At 42.0% G+C, this 21,928-nt stretch overlaps 1 protein-coding gene across 3 annotated transcripts in view; it reads left to right on the top strand.

Moving 5' to 3' along the window:
- Positions 1–1,409: 1,409 nt before the first annotated feature.
- The window catches only part of DENND2B (DENN domain containing 2B), a 163,706-nt gene continuing 143,187 nt past the window's right edge, over positions 1,410–21,928 (top strand). Inside the window, exon 1 of one of the 3 annotated variants that reach the window (XM_053673161.1) lies at positions 1,410–1,678. The gene's annotated coding sequence lies outside the window, so the exon portion shown is untranslated. Of the gene's footprint in view, positions 1,679–20,977; positions 21,050–21,928 lie in introns of those variants that run through there. The other 2 variants (XM_037133821.2, XM_053673160.1) reach the window with 2 other exon arrangements.

Here is a 21,928-nt window from a genome sequence, read left to right as displayed (position 1 = left end):
ATGTGTTTCCCAGTGTGCCTCAATAGCAGCTGGAATCGTGGGTTGTGCTAATGTAGACCAGTCAAGTCACTTTACCAAGAATTTATTTATTTGTCACACACAGACCACTGTGTCACCCTGTAAGGTCTTCTAGAAAGGCCAAACATCATTTGGCATCAATATCATTGAATAGAGTTAGTACTAGTAATTCATGTTACTATCCTTTTTTGGCAAAGGAATAATAGACTTTATAAGTTTGGTTGTTGCCACTCTTTCTGTTTGATCATAAACAAGTTAAATTATTTCCAGGATGTATCTTAGACTCCCCATTATTTTTGATGGTTGCCCTGCAGCTGAGTAAATACCTCATTAGGATATGTGACAGTTGATTTGGCTTGGGCTTTTAAACATGTCTTGGTCTTGGAGCTAGTTTATGTTCATTCATATACATTTCTTCCTTCAAAATGTAGCTAGGTTTGTGAAAGTCAATTTTGTGCATTTCAATATCAGGTTCTATTTATAGTGATTTATGGGAGGAGAAATTGGGTTACATAGCTTCCTGATATTCCACTAAGTATGTATGGGTTTAGATTTTAAATGATTTGTATTATTCTTTTCCAAGTGGATTCTTACACTTGGTTAAAAGTTTCAGAATTCCACTAATAAATCACAGCTTCTCACTGCTATGAGGTATTCCTTTGCTTATTATTTAATGTCACCCTTTTCGAGTTTTTGGTTTTGCACGCTAATGGAGTATTTAAAACAAATTCTCCAAATGTCCTTGAAACTTTCCATCCAGACCAGACTCCTTGCTACCCCAGAGCTGTCAGAGTTCCCATGCGGCTGTTGCGGTACCAAATGGAGCTCCTTTCAGTGTCTCTGGGTTTTGCAGGGCTCCCCGAGGCTGAGGGGTGGGAGAACGGGAAGAGCTCGTCAGTTTGTTTGAAGGCAGGCAAGCTTCCGGGCAGCTTTTCCCAGACGCTCCCAGCTCCGTTTTTTCTTGCATACCAGCAGAGCCGCTTTTTTCCTCCAGTGATTGAAACCATCTGGACTGCAGGGGGGTCACGTGTGTATGAGAAAATGACATAAAGTTTTAGACCCTCTTGTGCTTTGCTCCAGGCCCAGACAATTCTTGGATGGATGGTGCCGAGGTGAGGACCATTCAGTTTGAGGGCCAGTTACCCACCCTGCCCACCCCACCATCTCCCATCTTCCTCCTCCCTGTGCCCCCCACCCCCGGCCCCGCCCCTCACGCGCTCTTTGCGAAGCTTTCTCGTTGCTTGGGAGCACACCCCTCCGCCAGGCGGGGCAGCCCACCCTCTCTGTCTGGGGTGGAGGCACACCTCCTCCACGCCCCTTCACTCAAGTTTGCACTGCTGCACGGGTCTCTTTCTCAAGCCTGCCGGTGCTGATGCCTGCCCGCCCGCCCTCCAGGCGCAGCTCCTCCTCCGGGCTTCACAGCTCCTGGCGCCAGTCAAGACCCCGTCAGTGCGAGCCCCCAGCCTGGCTGGGGAGCGCTGTGGTCAGTGCTTCGCCACTGCCCGGCTTTCCCCACCCGCCTGCTTGCCCCTCTGCCTTTGCTCCTGGCTGGGTGGCGCACAGGAGGGGTGCTGGTTCCGGCTCTGCCCTGCCTGCCGCTGCAGCCCCAGCCGGTTTCCCGCTATTCACCACTCCTTTCCTCTGGCGGCGGTCCAGCTCCGTGAGTATTTGCATCCTGGCACCCAGACTTGGGGGACCTCTGTAGGCACCAAGGAGCAGGGCGGCTCGGGAGCTCCTCGGGCTGGAGGGGACTGCCCTCCCGGTCCGGCAGCTCTGCGTTCCCGCGGGCTGTGGTTGGGGGTGGGGAACATCGGAGGAGGGTCTAGGGAAGTGCAGAGGTGGGGTGTGCGAAGAGATGGCTGCAGTCTGGGCGGCCCTGGAAGTGGGCTCTGCCAGCTGCCTCGTCCCCTGGACATGCCCAAGCGGTGGTGGTGGCTTGTCTGCATGCTCCTAAAAGCAAACACACACGCACACACACACGGAACTCAAACAAAGAAAAATTAACTTTGTACTCTAAACAAATCGAACTGTATTTATTGGGAATGATTACCTTCCCTATTTTCTTTCCTTTCTTCTTAAGTGTACTATTAAAGATACACTTTTAAGTGACCCAAGACTAAAGGAACACACTTGAAGAGTTTATGCTACCTTATCCAAGAATTTAGTAATTTAGTAGCGTTCAAGAGACTGGACATTTTCAAGTGTTTCTAAAGAGAAATTTTGCATTTCCTGGAATCTTTATATAAATGTGGTTTATATTACTTGACTATGAATAAAACAACTCCTTCACTAAATGAGACAATTTGCCTTGTTGCTGCCTTAGCCCAGCTTTTGCTCATATCCCCCTTGCAGGTGTTGCTGCTGTTTGGACAGCAGGGTCTTGGGAAGGGTGAGAAGGTCATTATCCCATCTCCAGGGCTGTTCTGAGCTAAGATATTTTTTATATGCATACACTTCAGCTGGCTATCTTAGGATAGGGCCACGAGGTTAAAACCCAAGTGACTGCATTGTTCCCCCCCCCCCCCAAGTAATATTCTCAGGAGGTGAATCTCTTTATTGATGGGATTTTTCAGAAGTAGCACTTTCTAAAGGATCAGAAATAGTCTAGGTTACAGAAAGCTAATCAGAGGTAGTGAGACCCAGTTGAGTGTAGTCTGTCTTCCATGCTGAATGAAGGACAGCACAAAGCAAGAGCTGAAGGATAGCCAGTTGAATGCATGAGGTAAAGGCCCTCTTCACTGTATTTAGGCAACTCTGTCTTCAAAGTATTTTTTGTCGAACACTTAGATTGGCTTGGTAATTAGTGAAAAGTTTGCTTTTGGGTTTGTGGACTCATTGGGGGAAGAAGGCATATCAGAGAAGAGTAACAGTTTCGGATTATAGAAGCTCAGAGGAGAAAGCTCTTAGGAGCCAGGGTGGCTTCACAGAAGAGAAGGGATTTCCTTTGGGCCTTGAAGCGAAGTGCGGTTCTGCAACTAGTGGAGAGCAGCTGGGGAGAGTTTTCAAGAGAAGAGAGACCAGACCACTTGGACTGGGGCGAGGGAGAAAGTAATACTCCCTGAGCACCTACTCTGTGCCACATGCCACACTCTTTCATCTTCCAGTGTTGTGAAGTAGGCATTGTTATTCTTGTTTTAAAGGGGGTAATTCTTGGTTTAAATGAGATCAAAAAGGGTGGTAAGCTGCTCAGGATCACACAAGTAGTAAGTGGTAGAGCTGGAATTCCAGCTCCCCATTGTCTGGCTCTAGGGCTGGTGCTTCCTCAGCTGCCCTCCACAGCGGGCAGTGGGAGGTTCAGTTGAAGCAGACTTTGGTCAGCTCGAATTTTGGCTCAGGAGCTGGAACTTTATCCTATATATTATCTAGCTTTTAAAGATTTTGGAGAGAAGGAGTGATGGGCAAAGCAGTGTTTTTTAGCAGATTAATGTGACATCTGTGTTCAGGAGTGTGACACACTCATCACAGGGAAGATGTAGTTCTTAATCAGGAGGTTTAAGAAAAAGTGATATAGCCAAAATGTCTAGATGTTTAAATTCCTGTCCCATTTATGCTTCAGTAGCTTGGTTTGTGGGGTAAAACTAGTCACACTAACCATAGGGCTACTGGCGATCAGAAAAGAGCTGCAGTGACCAGGCGGACATTGTGACAGGGAACGTGCGTGTGGAGCCACAAAACTGGTGGTTTGTCCTTATGTTCCCCACATGTTTCGAAATGCTTCGGTGAGAGTCATGTTCTTTCATGACTGCCCTGGGGCCCGTGGGATGTAGATTGATGTTGTAATTTGTTTAAGAGCCTTTACTGAGTGGCAAGTTGAGCTCTAAACTGGGGTCTCTACCCTAAACATCTAAGTTGAGGTGCTTTTTTTCCCCCAACATTCCCTTGTTTCTTAAAAATGATAAATTAAAAAAAGAACACTTGGTACTGGCAAGGTAAAAATAATTGAGATTACCTTTCTTAGTTATTAAGATAAAATGCACATTTATTTAATTTTTTTGTTGTTGTTATGGAGAAGCAATAAGATGGTGCCTTTGGAGAGTTCCTGGGTGGGAATTTGGGTTATGAAAGCCAGGATTTGGAGATGTGCAAAGCTCTTCCTGCCCTTCCACATTTCTTACCAATTAATTGTGTTGATACACACACACACACACACACACACACACACACACACACACACACACACACAAGCTAGAGAGCTTACAGGACCATTGAATACCCAAGTTTATAGCCGAGCCTTTTGATTCTTTGAAGATTCTCCGAGCCTCAGGAAGGACAGCAGTGGGTGGAGCCATGCTAGTAGAATTGTCTCCCACTTTGTGTACAATCTAGATTTCATGCCTTTCCTTGTACAAACTCTAGGCCTTTTCCTCTGAACTTGTGAGAGCTCTGAAGACTTGGTTCTTAGGCCAAGGATGCCGGGCAGTAGAAAGTTGCACAAAAAAGGGACAGGCAAAAAATCAAGTTCACCAACTAGAGAAGTTTGGTACAACTAATGTAAGAGTCAACAATACTTTTTCGTAAAAAAAAATATGCAAAAGCAAATATGACCCCAGTTTTTCATATCCATTTTTACCTTTATGAGCCTCTAACTGAAGAGCTTGCCCTATTGAATGGTGCTTTGATATGTGAAATTCTCACCAGTACCTCTAAATGTGTCAGGATGACCCATTTGGGGTTTTGGACCCCTGAGGAACGTGACCTCTCAGTGTAGGGACCTTAAGAGTCGAAAGAAAGGGGTTAAAGTTCCAGCTTTGCTATTCCTTTACAAGTTTCTGGAGTTTGATGTCAGAGGACCCTTTTAGCTCAGTTTTTCTAGTTTGTCTAGATCAGGGTAATCCCCTAGGACAGCATGAGGTTTATGCCCTGATTAGTCAGTCCCCTGATTCCCCAAAAATTAATACTACCTTTTGTATGCGGTATCACCTAAAAGCTATTTTGTTTTATCTGTAGCCCGTAGTTATAGATCAGAAAGGAAAGCCTTCTGGGGTGTCCTCCGGGGAATGACATAGCTCATAGTTGGCCCACCAGTGATCTTTGGTTGTGAGTTCCTGTGAGAATGCTCTTGAGATTAGTTTGGAGAGTTGGGGATCTCAAAAAGAGACTTTTGCAATTCTCTTAATTACTTACTTACTTTTTACAGAGGGGGAAGGGAGGGAGAAAGAGAGGGAGAGAAACATCAGTGTGTGAGAGGTACATTGACCAGGGACCTGGCCTGCAACCCAGGTTGCTGACTGGGAATTGAACCAATGACCTTTCAGTTTGCAGGCAAGCGCTCAGTCCACTGAACCACACAAGCCAGGGCAACAGTTCTCTTATTTAAATGTCAGAGATGTTTGGTTGCATTTTTGGCTCCTTGCTAACTCACATAGTTGTAAATGTTTTTATATTTGGTAAGCATTTGTCATTTTAATAATTTATTAAGGAGTGCTTTTGATTTTCTAAGATAGCAAAAAGATAGCTTTGAAAAATAGGACTGGAATATGCTTTAGATAGTCAGATGTAATCTTCTAGTGTAGTAGAACAATTTGACTATTTTACCAAATATCCTTAAACCTCTCTCAAGATTTAGCCTGCCTGAGAAACGTTTTCTGAGCTTTCCAGCCTGTTGATCATAGATTATCTCCTTGTAGTTAGCCTAAGTTTTCTTTTAGTATTTTTTACTTTTACACTTTTCTCCTCCCTCTTCAATGCACAGATGTTCACAGAGTAAACAAACTGCTTTTCCCGGACCCCAGTGGCTGCGATGCAAATGCAGATTGTCCCTGTCTGTGCCCCTGCTTTCCTTCCCTGCCTGTGGCTGAACACACAGACCTTTCTCTGTTTTCCTTTGTGAGTCTTACTTTTTAGGCCTATGATGATACTGTTACTTGTCCCTTTGTGTTTTAAGCAGAAAGTCAATATTAGATATGCTGATAATTAGAGCTCTTAGATTGAAGGGTGCCATTTGGAAATAAAATGTGCACACTCTGCTCCCTCCCCCTCTGCCCCCAGTCAGGACAAGTAATTGTGGAATGAGTGTAAACTCAAGATGATTTTTTCTTGAAAAAAATTATCATTGAAAGAATTTTGCTTAGTCCTTTAAGGGTGTAAAAAGAACCTAGCCTTCGCTGAATTGCTCTAAAAGTAACAAACTAGCCCAATTAAGGTCTTTCTAGAAGTGTGGGAATCATTTGTTTAGACTGAACTTTAGGATCCTCAAGCAAATATGATAGAAGTAGTCTGCTGAACGCTTTGTTAACAGCATAAGAAATAAAGCTTTTTTATTTATTTAATTTTTAAAGCTTTTGTTTATTTATTTTTAGAGAGGGGAAGAGAGAGAGAAAGAGAGGGAGAGAAGCATCAGTGTATGGTTGCCTCTCATGTGCCTCCTAGTGGGGACCTGGCCTACAACCCAGGCATGTGCCCTGACTGGGAATCAAGCTAGCAACTCTTTGGTTTGCAGGAAGACACTCAATCTATTGAGCCACACCAGCCAGGGAAGAAATAAAACCTTTTTAAATGGGCCTTGTGATAAAGGGCCATGGTGGTCAGGATACACGTATGCTGGTTGGATGTATCCTGGTTGTCGGTATTCTGGAAACTACTTTAAGGGGACAAGTGTCACTATTAGTGGCTTTTTGTCTGTCTTTGAGGTGAGGTTGGGATCTTGGGTGTTAATTTAGCTAAGACAAGTTTGCATCTAGATATTTGTGGGTATTTTTTTCCTTCTCCCTATTCCTTCTCTGCCCTGAGGCTAACTAAGTGGGGTAGAAGATGCCTGTGATCAAGAAGGTGGTGTCCTGGGATGTTTTGTCAGACTCTAGTCTCCGAGGAAGCGCTCTGTGTTACCATTATTTATACACTGGTCCTCCTTTCCTTTCTTTCATGTGCAACATTTATTGAATATTTGCTATAGAAAAAGCACTGGGCTAGTTCTTTTTTTTTTTTAATATTTTATTTATTTATCTTTGGAAGGAGAGAGGGAGAGAAACATCAATGTATGGTTGCCTTTCGTAGGTCCCCTGCTGGGAACTGGCCTGCAGGGAACTGGTCTGCAACCCAGGCATGTGCCCTGACTGGGAATTGAACCGCGATTGTCTGGTTCGCAGGCCCGTGCTCAATCCACTGAGCTACACCAGCCAGGGCTTAGCACTGGGCTAGTTCTTTTAAGCATCTATTTGTTCTCTTACTACTTTTTTCAGTAAACATACTTAATATTAGGTGTTCAAAGAATTAATGAGTGAGTAATGTTAAAAAATTAGATGGAAAATTATTTTTGGATATGGGTGTTGGATACCACCTGTTTCACCTGCTGCTGTTGGGAAGTAGCTGTTTAGACATCACTCTGACTTTTGCTCTAGGTGCTGAGATGACCCCTGATAAGAAGGCTCAGCATGCAGAGATCTATTTTCTAATGAGTGAGCAGGGCCCAGTCAGTTATTTTTCCTATGAGTTGTGTTAGGTTACGCTTACTGTTGCCAGCACCTCCACTTAACATAATGCCCCCTGGATTAGAAATGCGCCCTCTGGTCAGTAGTAACGACTACCTGGAGAAGTTTTTCGTCAAAGTCTGGTCATGTCACGTGAGCCAGGGGTGGATGGGTTGTTGGTGCTTAGACCCAAAGGGCTTCTACACAAGCCATGGTGACCCTAACGCTAGTACCATGTCCAAGGGAAATGGCATTCTCCTGAAAATTGTGTACCAGTGTGGGCCCAGGGAGGGTAAGGCATTTTGCTTCTCGGTAGACACCAGAATCTGTGCACAGAGACTTACAGATGAAGAGAACCCAACTTCAAATGAACATTGCATACTATGGGGTTTGGGAGAGCATGGAAAAATGGGATTTAAGGTCAGAGCATTTATTTGAATCCTTAATGTCCAATTAGTCAGAGGTACCAGTTGTGAGCGTTCTGTTTTGCTATTTTCCCCCACACCTCTATTTTGACAGGTCACCACCTTGAATTAGAATAGTATTTGGGACTAGAGTGTTTGTACAGAAAGTGATGGCGGAGTCATGGAAGATGAGCAGAGGCCACTTTATATCTTATTTTAGATGGACCCTTTAAAAAAACCCCGTAAGTAGATCAGTGGTCAGAATTAGTAAGAAATAACTTTGCCGAAAGGTATTGGTAAAATAACATCTAGCAGCCTTTGTCTATTCCAGGACTAGATTTGAGCAATAAAATCAATTTGAGAGCAGTGTCTTGTGCCCAGTTCTGCTCACATTCAATTCGCCTACATTCTTCCCATGTATTTGTCACTGTTTCTGGTCCCTGGGGGGCTGGGGTAGATCTCAGGATTATGAGGCTCAGACTTGGTGGGAACCACATCAAGAGCTGGTCCTGGTAGGTCAGCATCATTTTCTGTGATTTATCACCACCAGGACTGGGGGTGTGGGAGATGGGTGGGTGGGCAGGGAAGAAAAAAAGAGAGGGGCATATAGTTCTGTGGAAATTGATTAAAGGAATGAAAAAGTTAGAACTCTTTTTTTTTTTTTCCCCTCACTGACTTCAACCTTTGTTCTGTTGGAAACTCTTATCTCTCAAGGTCATTTTATAAATACTTGCAGTGTCTAACTGAAGGCACTGAGACTTCTGTACCCTGGTGGGAAGGGCCCTCCTGGATGACCCTCTGGATATGTATTTGGGTTATGCCCATTTTGCTTCCCTCATTTCCTCCTAAATTTTTATGCTTTTTTTAAAAGGAATATTCTGGCTTCAGTATTTAGATTCTTTTAGGGCTTTGGGGACTGAGGGTGGGGGACTGAGTGTGTGACATGTTGCCAGATATGAGAGAGTTTTGCACTCAGACAAAATCTCCAGGAAAGAAGAGACAGAAGAGCTGGTACACAAAGCATAAGGATTGGGAAGTCAGAAGGAGACATGGCTTGTGGTGTAACTGCTTTGGCCAGTGTGACTGTCTCTGCCACTGTGGGCCTGATGGTAGCCTGATGGTAACATGATGGTGAGGTGCGGAGGGTACCCTATAATCCATGTTATTCCATAAAGAAGAAGAGGGCTATTTTCTTTCCTAAGGGAAATCATGGTGCATTATATTGGGTTTTAGAAGAAAATTACACGATGGCCACAGTGGGTGTTCGTGAACACCCAAATATGTTTAATTTTATGCCAAGCATGGTGGTAGATATACAAGTATGTGAAAAAAAAACAAAACCCTGAACTTAGAACGTATAATTGTTGCTTAAAGAACTATATAAAGTATTATGTTATCAAGTTTTTAGCTGTGAGTGACATAAAGGGGTTTGGGGCCCCAGACAAGGCTTAGGACATGAAGGCTTATTGTAAAGTCTTGGGCTCAGTGGAGACCTTTGGAGATATTGGGGTGTCTCAGGCTTCAGCCCCCTTCTATTCTCTGCACTGTTCTTGAGTGATCTCATGGTTTCAGAGCACTCGTAGCATTCATAGAGCGTTTACTCGGTGGCACATTCTGTTCGAAGGGTTTAGTGCACTAGTTTAATTTTCCAGGCTAATTTATGATTTAGGTACAGTTATCCTCACTTAAACATGTGGAAATAGAAATGCAGAGAAATGAACTTTTTTTGAGATCACATAGCTTATGAGCTGAAGAGTCAGGATGTGAACCTGGACGGCTGGAGACTGGATGCCAAGTTCTTAATAGTTCTGCATTGCCTTGTAACTTGTCCTGACTCACCTACTCCTACCCCTTCATGGTCTCTTCTCCAGTTAGTAACCAAAGTTTTACATCTGTCCTCTGCTTTCACACTCCTATGGAATCCCACCCATCATATACTTAGAGTCCAGATTTACTGCCTAGTCCTTAGGTGCTCTAACCCTCCCAATTGCTCTCCCCTTTGCTCCTATCTCTTCTGTCTCAGAGCCTTTGCCCTGCGCCTGGGATGCTCTTCTTGACTCTTGCTAGTTTGTACCCTCATTTCATTTAGGTGTCAGCTCAAATGTGCCTTCTCAGGGAGGCTTTCTGTAGCCGTTCTATGTAAAACTACTGCCCTTCATCAATCTTTAATCCTTGCTTTGTTTTTCTTGCTAATATATACACATTTGTGTGTTCTTCCTGTCTTTTTTTCCCAAATAAATAAACTCCATAAAGGTTAGAGAGTTGGTCCATCTGTTTACTGGCATCTCTACTTTTTAGAACAGTACATGGAAAGTTTTCATAAATATTTGTTAAATGAATAAATGATATTATTTGTATCTGATGTTCATGTTTCACATGACTTGCACAAAAATAGTGGAAAAGAAATGGATATACAGATGATATATACAGGTATGGGTCTTACGTGACTTTATATTTATTACCAAGGATTTGACATAATATCTGGTTGATAAAATGCTCAGAAAATCTTAGTTGATGCACTACTTGATTTGCTCTGGGTTCCAGACCTAGGATTTTGGGCTGAGTGCTTAGAGAAAATTTGTGGAGGACTTGTAGATGTTGAAGGAGAGATTGGATTCGTTGGGCATATGAGTCATAGAGGAATTTTTTTTAACCTGGAAGGACTATGAAGATGGTCTAGTTCAGTCTTTCTGTTCATAGATGGGAGACTGAGCCTAGAGAGGCAAAGGATTGTCCAAAGGCACACAACTATTTTTTGTCAGAATCAAGACTAGAATTCAGGTTTTTTGATTCCTAAGTCATTTCTCTTTCCTTGATACAGTGCTGCCTTTAGAACAGAGGAGGACACTTAGGGGGCTGGGAAATGACTAGGAGTAGCATGAGCCCAGTCCCAGAGGCAGGAAAGATATGGTTAGCTTGTGTGCTGTGGAAACTGGCATGGGAACTAGGCTGCGCTAACTGAACCAGCGGATGAGTGAAAGAGACCCGCGGGAAATGCAGTCGGCTGCATAAGGGGAAGCCCACATCCTGAAGGCTCTCGAATGTCACCTTAAAGACTTTAAGTTTGGATTGATGGGTGCATGTGAAAATGCTTGAAATATTGTTCTATTTTTTCTCTCCAGGGAAGGTGGCATATAATTAGTAATATAGAAAATGGATTGGAATTGAGGAAGAAACTGGAGCCTTGGAGGAGTTAGGAGGCCCTTGGAACAAATCCAGATATTAGTGTAGTTAGGGACCTAGTATCATTTGTTTGGCTTTTAGAAATTGGTGGTGGTTTTAAAGATGACATATAATTCTCTGGTAAGTGGTGTGCTTTCTAACAGATTTCTAAGAGAGTTTTGGAGTATGAAGCTGGAGAGCTGGTATTTTTCTTTAATTCTGCATATAGCTGTGAATGAGATTTTAGTATCTACATGTTAATTCCTGGATTTTCCTAACCTGACCCAGGTTAGGAAAGTAAGGATAGAAGGTAACACCATACTAGTGTGGAAATAGCGATGGAGGAGGTGGGGAGGGGAAGTAGAGCAGGTGCATAATGACTGGGAGCAACTTCTGAGAGAGCGCCTGGACCTCTAGCTGCGTCGTGGCTAGGGAGTCAGGCACCCAGGCCCTGAGTCATTGTACACAGAATCTTTTTTTCTTTTCTTTTTCTTTTTCTTTTTTGATATAAACCCTCTGGAAGTAAAACCTGCCTTCTGGGTCCACAAATGCTTTGGATGGATGGGTTGTGCTAAAGCCCACGGCAGATGATGTGGTCCACAGAAGTTTTCAACTGGTACATATGCTAGTAGATTGATGGAGCCCTTATAAGACCAGTTAATTGGTACAGGACATGATCATTTAAAAGTTTTTTCCATCTTCAGAAATCTCTTTCCATCTATAAGGAAAATCTTTAAAGGTCAGCATGACAGTGAGAACACAGATCTTTAAATAATCTCATAGTGGATCAGAAAGTTTGAGTTGCAGAAAAAATCCTGGAGCACTCACCAAATGCTCATTGAGCAGGACCTACTAAATCCCAGGTACTGTGCTGAGTGTTGGAACTTTAATCTTTGGACTGTATTGCAGCAAATGTTATGAACAGAATATTATTAACATTTGGTTCTTTTCTATGTTAAGGTTTATATTGGCCACAAAAGTTACATAGCTTAGTCTGTAAATTCTCAGTTCAGACTTAGGTTTACATTCACTTGTCGAATGTCCACTGTGTATCAGATCCTATGCTGATGCTGAGGCAGTTTTGAAGGTGAATAAGAATTGGTGACTGGAATCTACCAGGTAGATATGACAGCTCTCCAGTTTAGCCAGGAGGAGAGTGAAGTTGGCAGTCATGTATTCTCCTTTACTTGTTTTACCCACCCTGCGCTCATCCTTGTCCCCTAACTCCATCTTTACATTTTACTTTATTTTTTAAAAGATTTTCTTTTTATATTTTTAGAGAGAGGGTAAGGGAGGGAGAAAGAGTGAGAGAAACATCAACGTGATATGCGAGAGAAATGTCAATTGATCAGTTGCCTTTTGCATGCCCCCAACTGGGGACCTGGCCTGCAACCCAGGCATGTGCCCTGACCCAGGAATCGAACTGGTGACTTTTTGGTTTGCAAGATGGTGCCCAACCCACTGAGCCACACCAGTCAGAGCTCTATCTTTATATTTTAGAGAAATGAAAATTAGCTCCCTTGCATTAAGCTTGGGAAGTTCCACTAGAGCAGTATTTCCCTGATGAAACCTGTAAATTGGAAATTTTTCTGGGATAATCTCTCTTGCCTGTGTAATCCCAAAGAGTTCTCCATGAGATCTTTCCTCCTGCCTCTGAAGGTTGCTTTGCCTGCGGTATGGGTACAGGGCATGCGGTAATCTGTATTCATCTGGCCCTCTCTGGGGATGCTGGGGGGGCTGCAGTGTCTTGTTTTCTCAGAATGAATGACACAAATGAGAGGAAGGCACTCAGGGTGAATTTTCCCATCATTTAGAAAGGAAGCTGCTTAGAACAAAGATGCAAAGAAGACAGAGACAGAGGAGGAGTGTTTTACTGAGCCTGTGGGTTGCCAGCTGGGGTGAGGTTGTTTCCCTCTCCTTGGCTTGGCACCTGGAACAAGCTCGTAGACTGGCGGAGGTTTGCTGCTTCCTTCGTGTCTTGAACTCCTGTAATAGAAAACTTCAGAAGATAAAATTGTCTTCAACTTCAGCTTTAAATTGGTTCTTTTAAAATTTTGATTTATGCATCATATTACACTGTAAAAAATAAAAGAGCTTCCCTTTTCCGACACCCAGAGATCAGCGATCACGGCTTATATCTTGGTGTACTTCTCCCTAGCTCCTTGTCTAGTCCCGTCTGGGTACACGTTTGTGGTCTCTCACTTACCAGTGCAAGATCATACTATACCCAGTGTTTTTCATTCTCTCTTATTTTAAAAATTATCTCCCCTTTTCCAGTTTAGTACATTTTTATTGTAACTAATACTCAGACTGTGTTTCAGATTTTCTGTTGACCCTCAGGTGTCCTTATTGTTGGTATTTTCCCTGCCAACATTGAACCTATAGCCGTGCACTATATCTGGTTGTTATGGCCCTTAAACTGCTTTTAATCTAACCCAGTCCCCTCTGTACGATACCACCTTGTTGAAGAATTACCTGTAATAGTATCATTAATTGAGTGCCGACTTTGTGACCAGTGTACCGCTAAGGGGTTTATACATATCATTTTGTTTAGTCCTTGGGACAGTACTGAGAAGCATGCGTTAGTATTCTTTATTTTTGTACTCTCTCCCTGTGAGACCTCAGGTATCCCCAGAGCTTCAGCTATTCCTTTATATATCACCTATATTGTAAGAGCATGAACTCTTGAGCCAAATGGCCTGGATTCAAGTCCTTTTTCCACCAGGGCATGTGATCCTGGACAAGTTGCCTAACCTCTCTTTTCAGCAGTTTCCTCAACTGTAAAGGCAGTAATAATAGTGCCTACCTTGTAAGGTCTTTGTGAGGTTAAAGGAATTAATATATGTCGAGTACTTAGAAGATGACCTGGCACGTCGTTAGTGTCTCTATTGCAGTTGGACAGCCGGATGATCCACAGGCACCTCACACTTCCTGTGTTCAATACTTACCTTTGCGAAGCTGCTGTCTCTTCTCTTGTACCCACCAGCTTCGTTCAGGGATGTCAGAGTCATCTGCGATTTCTCCGTCTCTCTCAGTAATCATACTCGTGAAGTCCTGTCAGCTTCGTCACCTGGAATGCAGCATCAGTGTGTCAGCATGTCTGCCCCTCTGCCTCCTTCAGTCGGTCTCCTAGGCTGCTCCCTAGAGTGGAGCGAGCTTTCTCAAATACAGTTTAATCGTCATGTTTCTTTCCTTTTATTTATTTATTTTTTGAATCCTCACTGGAGGACTTTTTTTTTTTTTTTTAGTGTTGCTTTTAGAGAAAGAGGAAGGGAGAGAGAGAAACATCAATTGGCCCCCTTTTTCCCACCCCCAACATGATCAAACTGCAACCTAGGTATGTGCCCTGACAGGGAATTGAAACCACAACCCTTTGGTCATGGGACAGCGCTGCAGCTAACTGAGCTGCACTGGCCAGGGCCATACTTTTTTCCTTTTTTTTGGTGAGGAATAACACAGTTAAGTGCAAACATACTAAGCGTATATCTTAAAGGATTTCAACATTGGTGTTCACGCATGTAACTAGCACTCAGATCAGGGCACACAGCGCTTCTGGCCCCCAGGAAACCGCCTTACATCTCTTCCCAGGGAGTACTTGCAGCCCTGTCATTAACCGCTTTTCTCTTACCTTTCGTTTTGCCTTTTCTTGATCTTCATATAAATGAACCACAAAAGCTCTTTAGTGAATCTTCTTTCACAGGGTAAGCCCCAACTTATTTGACGTTCAAAAATCTTTGTCATCTGGCTTTTACTTCAAGTCCTTCACACTAGCCTGCCCTTCCTGCCTCAGTGACATTGCATGGTGGGTTGCTAACACAATAGGCATTTTTTCCTTTTTTTTTGCACTTGATATTCTAGTGGTCTTCTGACTTCATTCCCTGGCAAGTTCATCCTTCGGGACTCAGCTCCAGGCTGAGGCAGCCCCTCTGTGCACTCTGGAAGCATGCTTATTACCAAAGTTACTTATGTAAGTGTTTTTCTCCTCTTCTCATCCTGCTTAAGAGACCGTGGACAGGACATTTCCCTCCTTAGTTGAACTTTTACACAAGCAAGTCATGTTCTTTAGAGAAAAATTAGGAAATAGAAACAAACCAAAAAAAAATCAGCCATAATCCCACTATACAGAGACAACCAAAGTTTTACATATATATACTACAATATATACCAACACTGTAAAACAAACATATACATCCACAGAAATACTGAATATTTATCTACTTTATGTTTAGTCTTTTCCTTTTTAGCTGTTGTAAAAACACTGTGATGAACTTCCTTATGTCTGTATTTTAGTGTAGTTCCCTGATTGTTTTTAGAGAATATGTTAGTAGAAGTAAAATGTATTGATGAAAGATACGACCATTTTCACGGGCTTTTGATGTGCCTAGCCAAACTACTCTCCAGAAAGTTTTTAACCCGTGCACAGGTCCACTAGAGTGAGTGAGAGTGCCTGATTTTAGCCATCCTGCCAAAAAAACAGTGAAAATATTTACAAATCTGATGAGGTATTGCATTGCTATTTAGTTTGCATTTCTTTGATTGCTACAGAGACTTAGTGTTTTCTCATATGTTTAATGCCACTTAATTTATATTTATTTTGTGATTTGTGTGTTCATGTATTTCCATATTTTATTTTTACCAATTTTTTAATATTAAGGATATTAACTCATGGTATATGTACTACATGTATTTCCCTCAGTTCATCATTTATCTTTTTACTTTATTGTTTTCCACCTATAAACACTTGTAATAATTTAATGTAGTGAAATTTATTAGGCTTAAACAGTTTTTTTAACCTACAGTATCATTCTTAGACCAATCTACCCTCAGCAAGTTAAGTACCCGTATGTAATCTTCTGCCTCTTTTATGATGTCATTGTCTTAACTTAAATCATTACTAAATCGGGAGTTTATTGTTATGAAATAATAATAATGTTAATAGCTAACACTTTTGAGTCCATGCTATACTGACTCAAATACTTTACATGTACTGACTCTAATACTTTCAACAAACCTGGGACATAAGCACTGTTACTTTCCTTATTAGTTTCACTGTGAATTGACTTGTGTTCATCTCTTCATTGATTTAGTATGAACCTTATGTTTTTACTATTTCTTTTGCATCCTGTACTTGCATAGTCATTATGATGGTTTGTTTCATGTTCTTGAGACTCAATATCTGCCCTTTTGTAAATTTTTTTCTTCAGTTTTTTTTTAAGATTTTATTTATTTATCTTTAGAGGGGAAGGGAAGGAGAGAGGGAGAGAAACATCAATGTATGGTTGCCTTCTGTGTGTCCCCTGCTGGGAATTGGCCTGCAGGGAACCGGCCTGCAACCCAGGTATGTGCCCTGACTGGGAATCGAACCGCGGTTGTCTGGTTCGCAGGCCCGTGCTCAATCCACTGAGCTACAACAGCCAGGGCCTTTTGTAAATTTTATTTACTTATTTATTGAGTATTTACCGTGAGGAAAGCATGCCATTACTGGGATTAGCTTTGTTCTTCTTTTCTACCATAATTTTTTTTGACTGCTTATATCTTTTTTCTATTTATTCATTCTTTTGCATTTACTTGTTGATCGTTATTTCATACGACGTGGTTTGTACCTGAGAGACGTACCATTAGTGCTTGTTTCTTGAGTGGCTGATTGGTATTACAGCCTCAGTGGAGGGTGGCAGCTGAGTGGCTGATTGGGCAGTTTCACTGAGTGCTTAGAAGTGAAAGCTCTCTTCTAAGCAGCTCTCTAGCTTAGGGCTGCTAGAAGAAGTCTCTTAGCAGCCCTAAGCTAGAGACTGTAAAGGATGCAAGAAGAGTTCACATGTGTCTAGGGAATCTTCAGTTCATAAAAGAGGAGGATATTTGTGATACATCACAGGAAACAATGTATCCATTGAAACTATAAGCAAGTAGGTTTCCTGCATGGTGAAAGCACTGAGGGGCGATTCCATGGGTTAGGAAAATCACAGACTTATGAAACTAATCAGCCCTGACCAGTGTGGCTCAGTTGTTTGGGTGTTGTACTGCAAAGTGAAAGGTCATCGGTTTGATTCCCGGTCAGGGCACGTGCCTGGGTTGGGGGTTTGGTTCCTGGTTGGGTCCTGTAAGAGAGGCAATTGATTGCTGTTCCACTCTCACATTGATGTTTCTTTCTTTCTTTCTCCTTCCCTTCCCTTCTCTCTAATAAATAAAATCTTTGAAAACAACCCCCCCCAAAAAAAATTAGTAAGTCACAGACCTACCCTCAGAGAGGCATAAAACATCTACAGTAAAGGTTAATACCAAAAAGTAAGTGGAGCAATGAGGCAGGTTAGAAGTCATCAAGCATCTGATATGACAGGACTTTAGTTATACAAGGACTTACTAAGAGCAGAAATATTTGAGGAGGTTGCATAGGGAGAACAAGGGGCATAATCTTGGCCCTTGGAGGGTTGGCAGGATTTGACCTGGTGAAGAGGAAAGGGGACTTTAACTGGGAAGAATATCTGGAGGCACAAAGGTAGGAAGCTGTTTTATAAAACTAGGTTTATTTGCTCCTGTCTGTAGGCTCTGTCCCCCTCACCAAGTTGCAGAGCCTTGGCTCACTGCTCCTTTTTCCTTCTGCACACAGTGATGAGTGGGGGCCTTCTCAAGGAGCAGTGCTTTGCCCAGGGGGCCAGCTCTGCAGTTTGGGTGCTGCTTTGTTTCTGACTGTGCTGCCCTCCACTCCCCTTTTTCCGAGGACAGAGCCCTGTTTTTTGGGGCCAGCAACTTGTGGAGAAATCTTTCCAATATCACCAACCTCTCAAGTACTGGATTCCTTCATACTATGTGGGTCCTTGTTACCTGCCATCTCAGCTTGGAAACTTCCCACCTGCTCCAGACCTAGGCTTCCAGGTAGCAGCTCCATAATGTTCATGGCAAGCCGTGTTACCCTTTGGTTCTCTAGCACTTCCTAGTCTGTGTGGCTCCATGGGCTATGGGCGTCCATACCGGAGTCAAGAAACTATCGTTAGAATGGACAATGATGTCATGGGGACTGTAGAGAAGGGGTGGTGGGAGCCAAGGCTGATTTTGGAGGACTTGATTCATTCCTCAGGGAGGACCATGTAGTATGGTTTCTGGTTTTGGGTGCTCTGTGGTTTATTTAATCAGGCCTTTATTGAAGAACATTTTGATCATTTTTCAGTCTCTTCTGTTAAAATGTAACAGTGATTATCCAAGAGTAAACACAGCTTAATGTTAATTTTTAATTTTGGTAATGCTACAGTTTTGGTGAGGGAGGCAGATAAGCCAGTGGTCTTCAACTGGGAAGATTTTCCACATGTGATCTTTCTAAAAGTCAATCCATCTGCAAATACAGTTGGACTCATGGTGTTCCCTTTCTCAATCACTCTCTCCCACTTTATAAAAAGAAGGCACAGCCACAACTCATCCCAGTCTTGATATTTGTGTACCTGGTGTGTGAAAACTTCAAGGTTAGCAAACAAAGAAACAAATATTTTTAAGAACGTGAGTGATTCTGAAAAACAAATACTTTTTTAAGTGACATGGTATTGATTTTTGCTTTCAACAAAATTGAAAGAGTTGTCAGCTGGTACATAATTAAAAATAATTTTTGATGATAAATTACTGTGTAATTTTAGTATATAACTCAGAGCAATGCAAAGACTGACTGATATTGTTATAGTAAAATTCTTTCATTTCTAGCTAGTTATTTACGCGAACAAAATTTCTTGGTGTTTGCAACTATAAAAATGGAAAGTTAATGTATTTATAATAAAATTTACTTATACATAGTAATATAAATTTGTAATATAATTATGTTTTGATCAATTGCATGTTAATAATAAAGATAATGAAAGCAATCCAAAGGAAATTTTTTTAACACTTAGAACTTACAATCATAGGAAAATTTAAAAATTTTGTGTATACACATTTTTAATAGTTACATTGTGGAGAAGTACCATGAGTTGATCGGTGAAAGATTTTCAAGCATAAGTATTAGGATAAAATTCTGAGGAAGAAGTAAAAGGAAATTAGAGTTTGAGGATAAAAAGGATGCTGTAAAGTTTCATGTTTTCAAAAATGGATGATATATTTTAAATCACTGTGGTATTTAGAGTTCATTGGATTTATTTGGATTCATTTAAGAGAATATAACATAGCAGTATTATTTTAAAATATCAGTATTTATAAAATGCCAATATTTATAACATGCCAGAAAGTGTGTCTCTACTACTATTTATGATATAAATCATATATGATTTATGTATGATTTATATATGTTAACTTAAATATATGGGCAGGAGTTTTGTTTTATTAAATTTGTTTAGGGCATATATGATAAACAGACATTTACAATTGAACATGATACAGGTTCTTGACCAGAAGGAAGGGGGGGTAATAAGGAGCAGATGCACAGGAAGCCCCAGAATCAGGAAAAGCAACCAGAGGAGACATTGCTGGAGCTGACTCTTGAGGGAGTGTTGAGTTGGATAAGAAAAATAGAGGTGGAAGGGCATTCCAGGAAGAGGGAACAGTATACGCCAAGCGCCTAGAGATGTAAAAGAACTTGAAGACTTTGGGGGAGATGGCAGAGTGGCATGAGCAAGGGTGGTGGTCTTCAGCCAGCCTGACAGTGCGCTTTGATGGTTCAGAAAGAACAGGTGATGGACAGTGGTAGATGTCTGTGGAGGGTTGTCTTGTGAAGGGCCAGACCTGAGATAGTGAGAAAGAGAGTGGTCTGTTAGTGGTGCTTCCTTCCCAGTGATGGTTTCCAAATTAAGTCTTCTGGACATTCTTACAAATGCAGAGATTCTATTTACATTCTGCTGGGGGAAGAGAATGAGACCCAGCAAGGGCCTATTCCTCTTTCAGGTTTTGTCCCTGAGTAGCAGTGGACAGAGTGCGGTTAGTACTGGAGTGCAGGGGTTCTTTCCGCACACCAGCCACAGGTTCAATTGAGGCCACAGCTCATTGTTAAAAAGGGTAATGACAACTTTGAAACAAGAATTTTAGATTCTTGGGCCAGTACATGATTTTCTTTTCTCTTCTGATTTGTGAATTTGTTTACATAAAAAGCTTTACAAAATTCTGCAAATTAAATCAACTTAATGTATACATTTACTGGCCCTGGCCGGCTAGCTCTGTCAGTTAGATTGTCATCCAGATATGCCAAGACTGTGGGTTTGATCCCTGGTCAGGGCTCATACAAGAATCCACCAGTGAATGCATGAAAAAATGGAACAACAAAGTGATGTTTCTCTTTCTTTCTCTCTAAAAATCAATCGATGAAAATCAAAACAGACCTGGCTGATGTAGCTCCATGAATTGAGTGTGGGCCTGTGAACCAAAGGGTCGCGGTTCGATTCCCAGTCAGGGCACATGCCTGGATTTCGGGCCAGGTCTCCCGTGGGGGACATGTGAGAGGCAACCACACATTGATGTTTCTCTCCCTCTCTTTCTCTTTCCCTTCCCCTCTCTCTTAAAAAAATAATATAAAATAAATTTAAAAAATAAAACAAAAACATATTTTACTAAATCACCCTACTGTAAATAATTTGACTTTATAAAACTGCTATGGTCCCAGAAAAGGTAGCATGTGAGGTCACTCTTTGGTCCATCTGGTACTGGGAATTCTTTTGCTTTCATGGCAGACGGCCTTCTGTGAACAGGGATCAGGAAAGGAGGGCTGTAAAATAAGACCATGTAGTCCTGAAAAACCGATTGCTCTTTCTGCCTATTTGGAACATTTGTTCAGCAAAGTGAGGCAGAGCCATGGTTCAGTGTTTGCATAGAGCAGGTTGAATGAACTCTGAAAGGGACCCATCAAGGGCTTGATGTGATACCACGCAGAACCACGAGTTGCTGAGATGAGAAGTTTTTCCAGATTTTAATATTTTCCAGGATGACACTGACAGCCTCGCCCTTAGAGAACCCTGAGCCACCTAATACTTCATTCTCGCAGTCTCTTGAGAGGGCGAAATGGAATATTTGTGCCATTAAACAGATATCCTGGGCCTTCCCTGGGAGAGCCTGGAAAGGCACTGAGGACAGCCGTGGGAATGTGACAAGTGAGGCAAGGTAAGGAAAGCTTCGTGACTGATTTCTTGTGGGAAAATGTGCCATTTGGCTTCATAATTTTCAACTCCATTTTCAAAAAAAGTTTTAGAAAAGCCTTGCTTTGCTCTTGGGGGACAGCAGTAGAGAATGTTATTGAGGAACTGCTGAGTCATTACAGGAGACCTACTATGTGCCATGTGCTGCTTTCATAAATCTCACTTAATTGTCTCAAAGAGGAGGAAACCATGTCTCAGAAAAACCAAGTAACTCGTCCAAGATCCAGAATTTGAACCCAGGTTCATTGGATTCCCGAGCCCTTCCCACTACATTGTGATGCCTCTTAGGGCTCAAATCATGGAAAATGAGGGATAGTCTGGTTTGGATTAGGGAACTCATGGCATTCAGCTAACTTCTGAAAAACTCCGAGTATGCTTTATGGGAAGCATTTAGGGAGAGGAGCAATGCTGGTGAGGAGAGGGGACTTGAGCGGGAAGATACTAGAATTCTTCAGACTGTGTCTGTTCCATGGAAAGGGAGTTGGTGCTGTGACATCTAGTTTTTGGTGGTGCTGTTTGCAGGAAGTGGCTCCTGAATTCATTTACTGCCAGTTATCCCTGTGAAGGAAAGTGGGAGAAGCCTAGCACACTATAGAAGGATATGGGATTTCACAAAACACGGTTTTTGTTTGTTTGTTTGTTTTTTGAGACCACATAGGCTTGCCAGATTTTTAACATTTTTTTCCCAAGGGAAGGAACTAAAAAGAAACAAAAATACACATATAAAAAAAGGAAATTTGAAAACCAGAATAACATAAATTAAAAACAAATAAGTAAGCAGGAAAATAGGACATTCCTTTTTAAGAAAGCACATTATACTCATCTATGACAAAATTAGGTTAGA

This window comes from Artibeus jamaicensis, unplaced genomic scaffold (assembly GCF_021234435.1).
Source record: "Artibeus jamaicensis isolate MK-2021 breed Jamaican fruit bat unplaced genomic scaffold, CSHL_Jam_final contig_797, whole genome shotgun sequence".
Taxonomy (NCBI): domain Eukaryota; kingdom Metazoa; phylum Chordata; class Mammalia; order Chiroptera; family Phyllostomidae; genus Artibeus; species Artibeus jamaicensis.
Note: the sequence above shows the minus strand (reverse complement) of the source record. Positions and strands in the feature narration are given on the sequence as shown.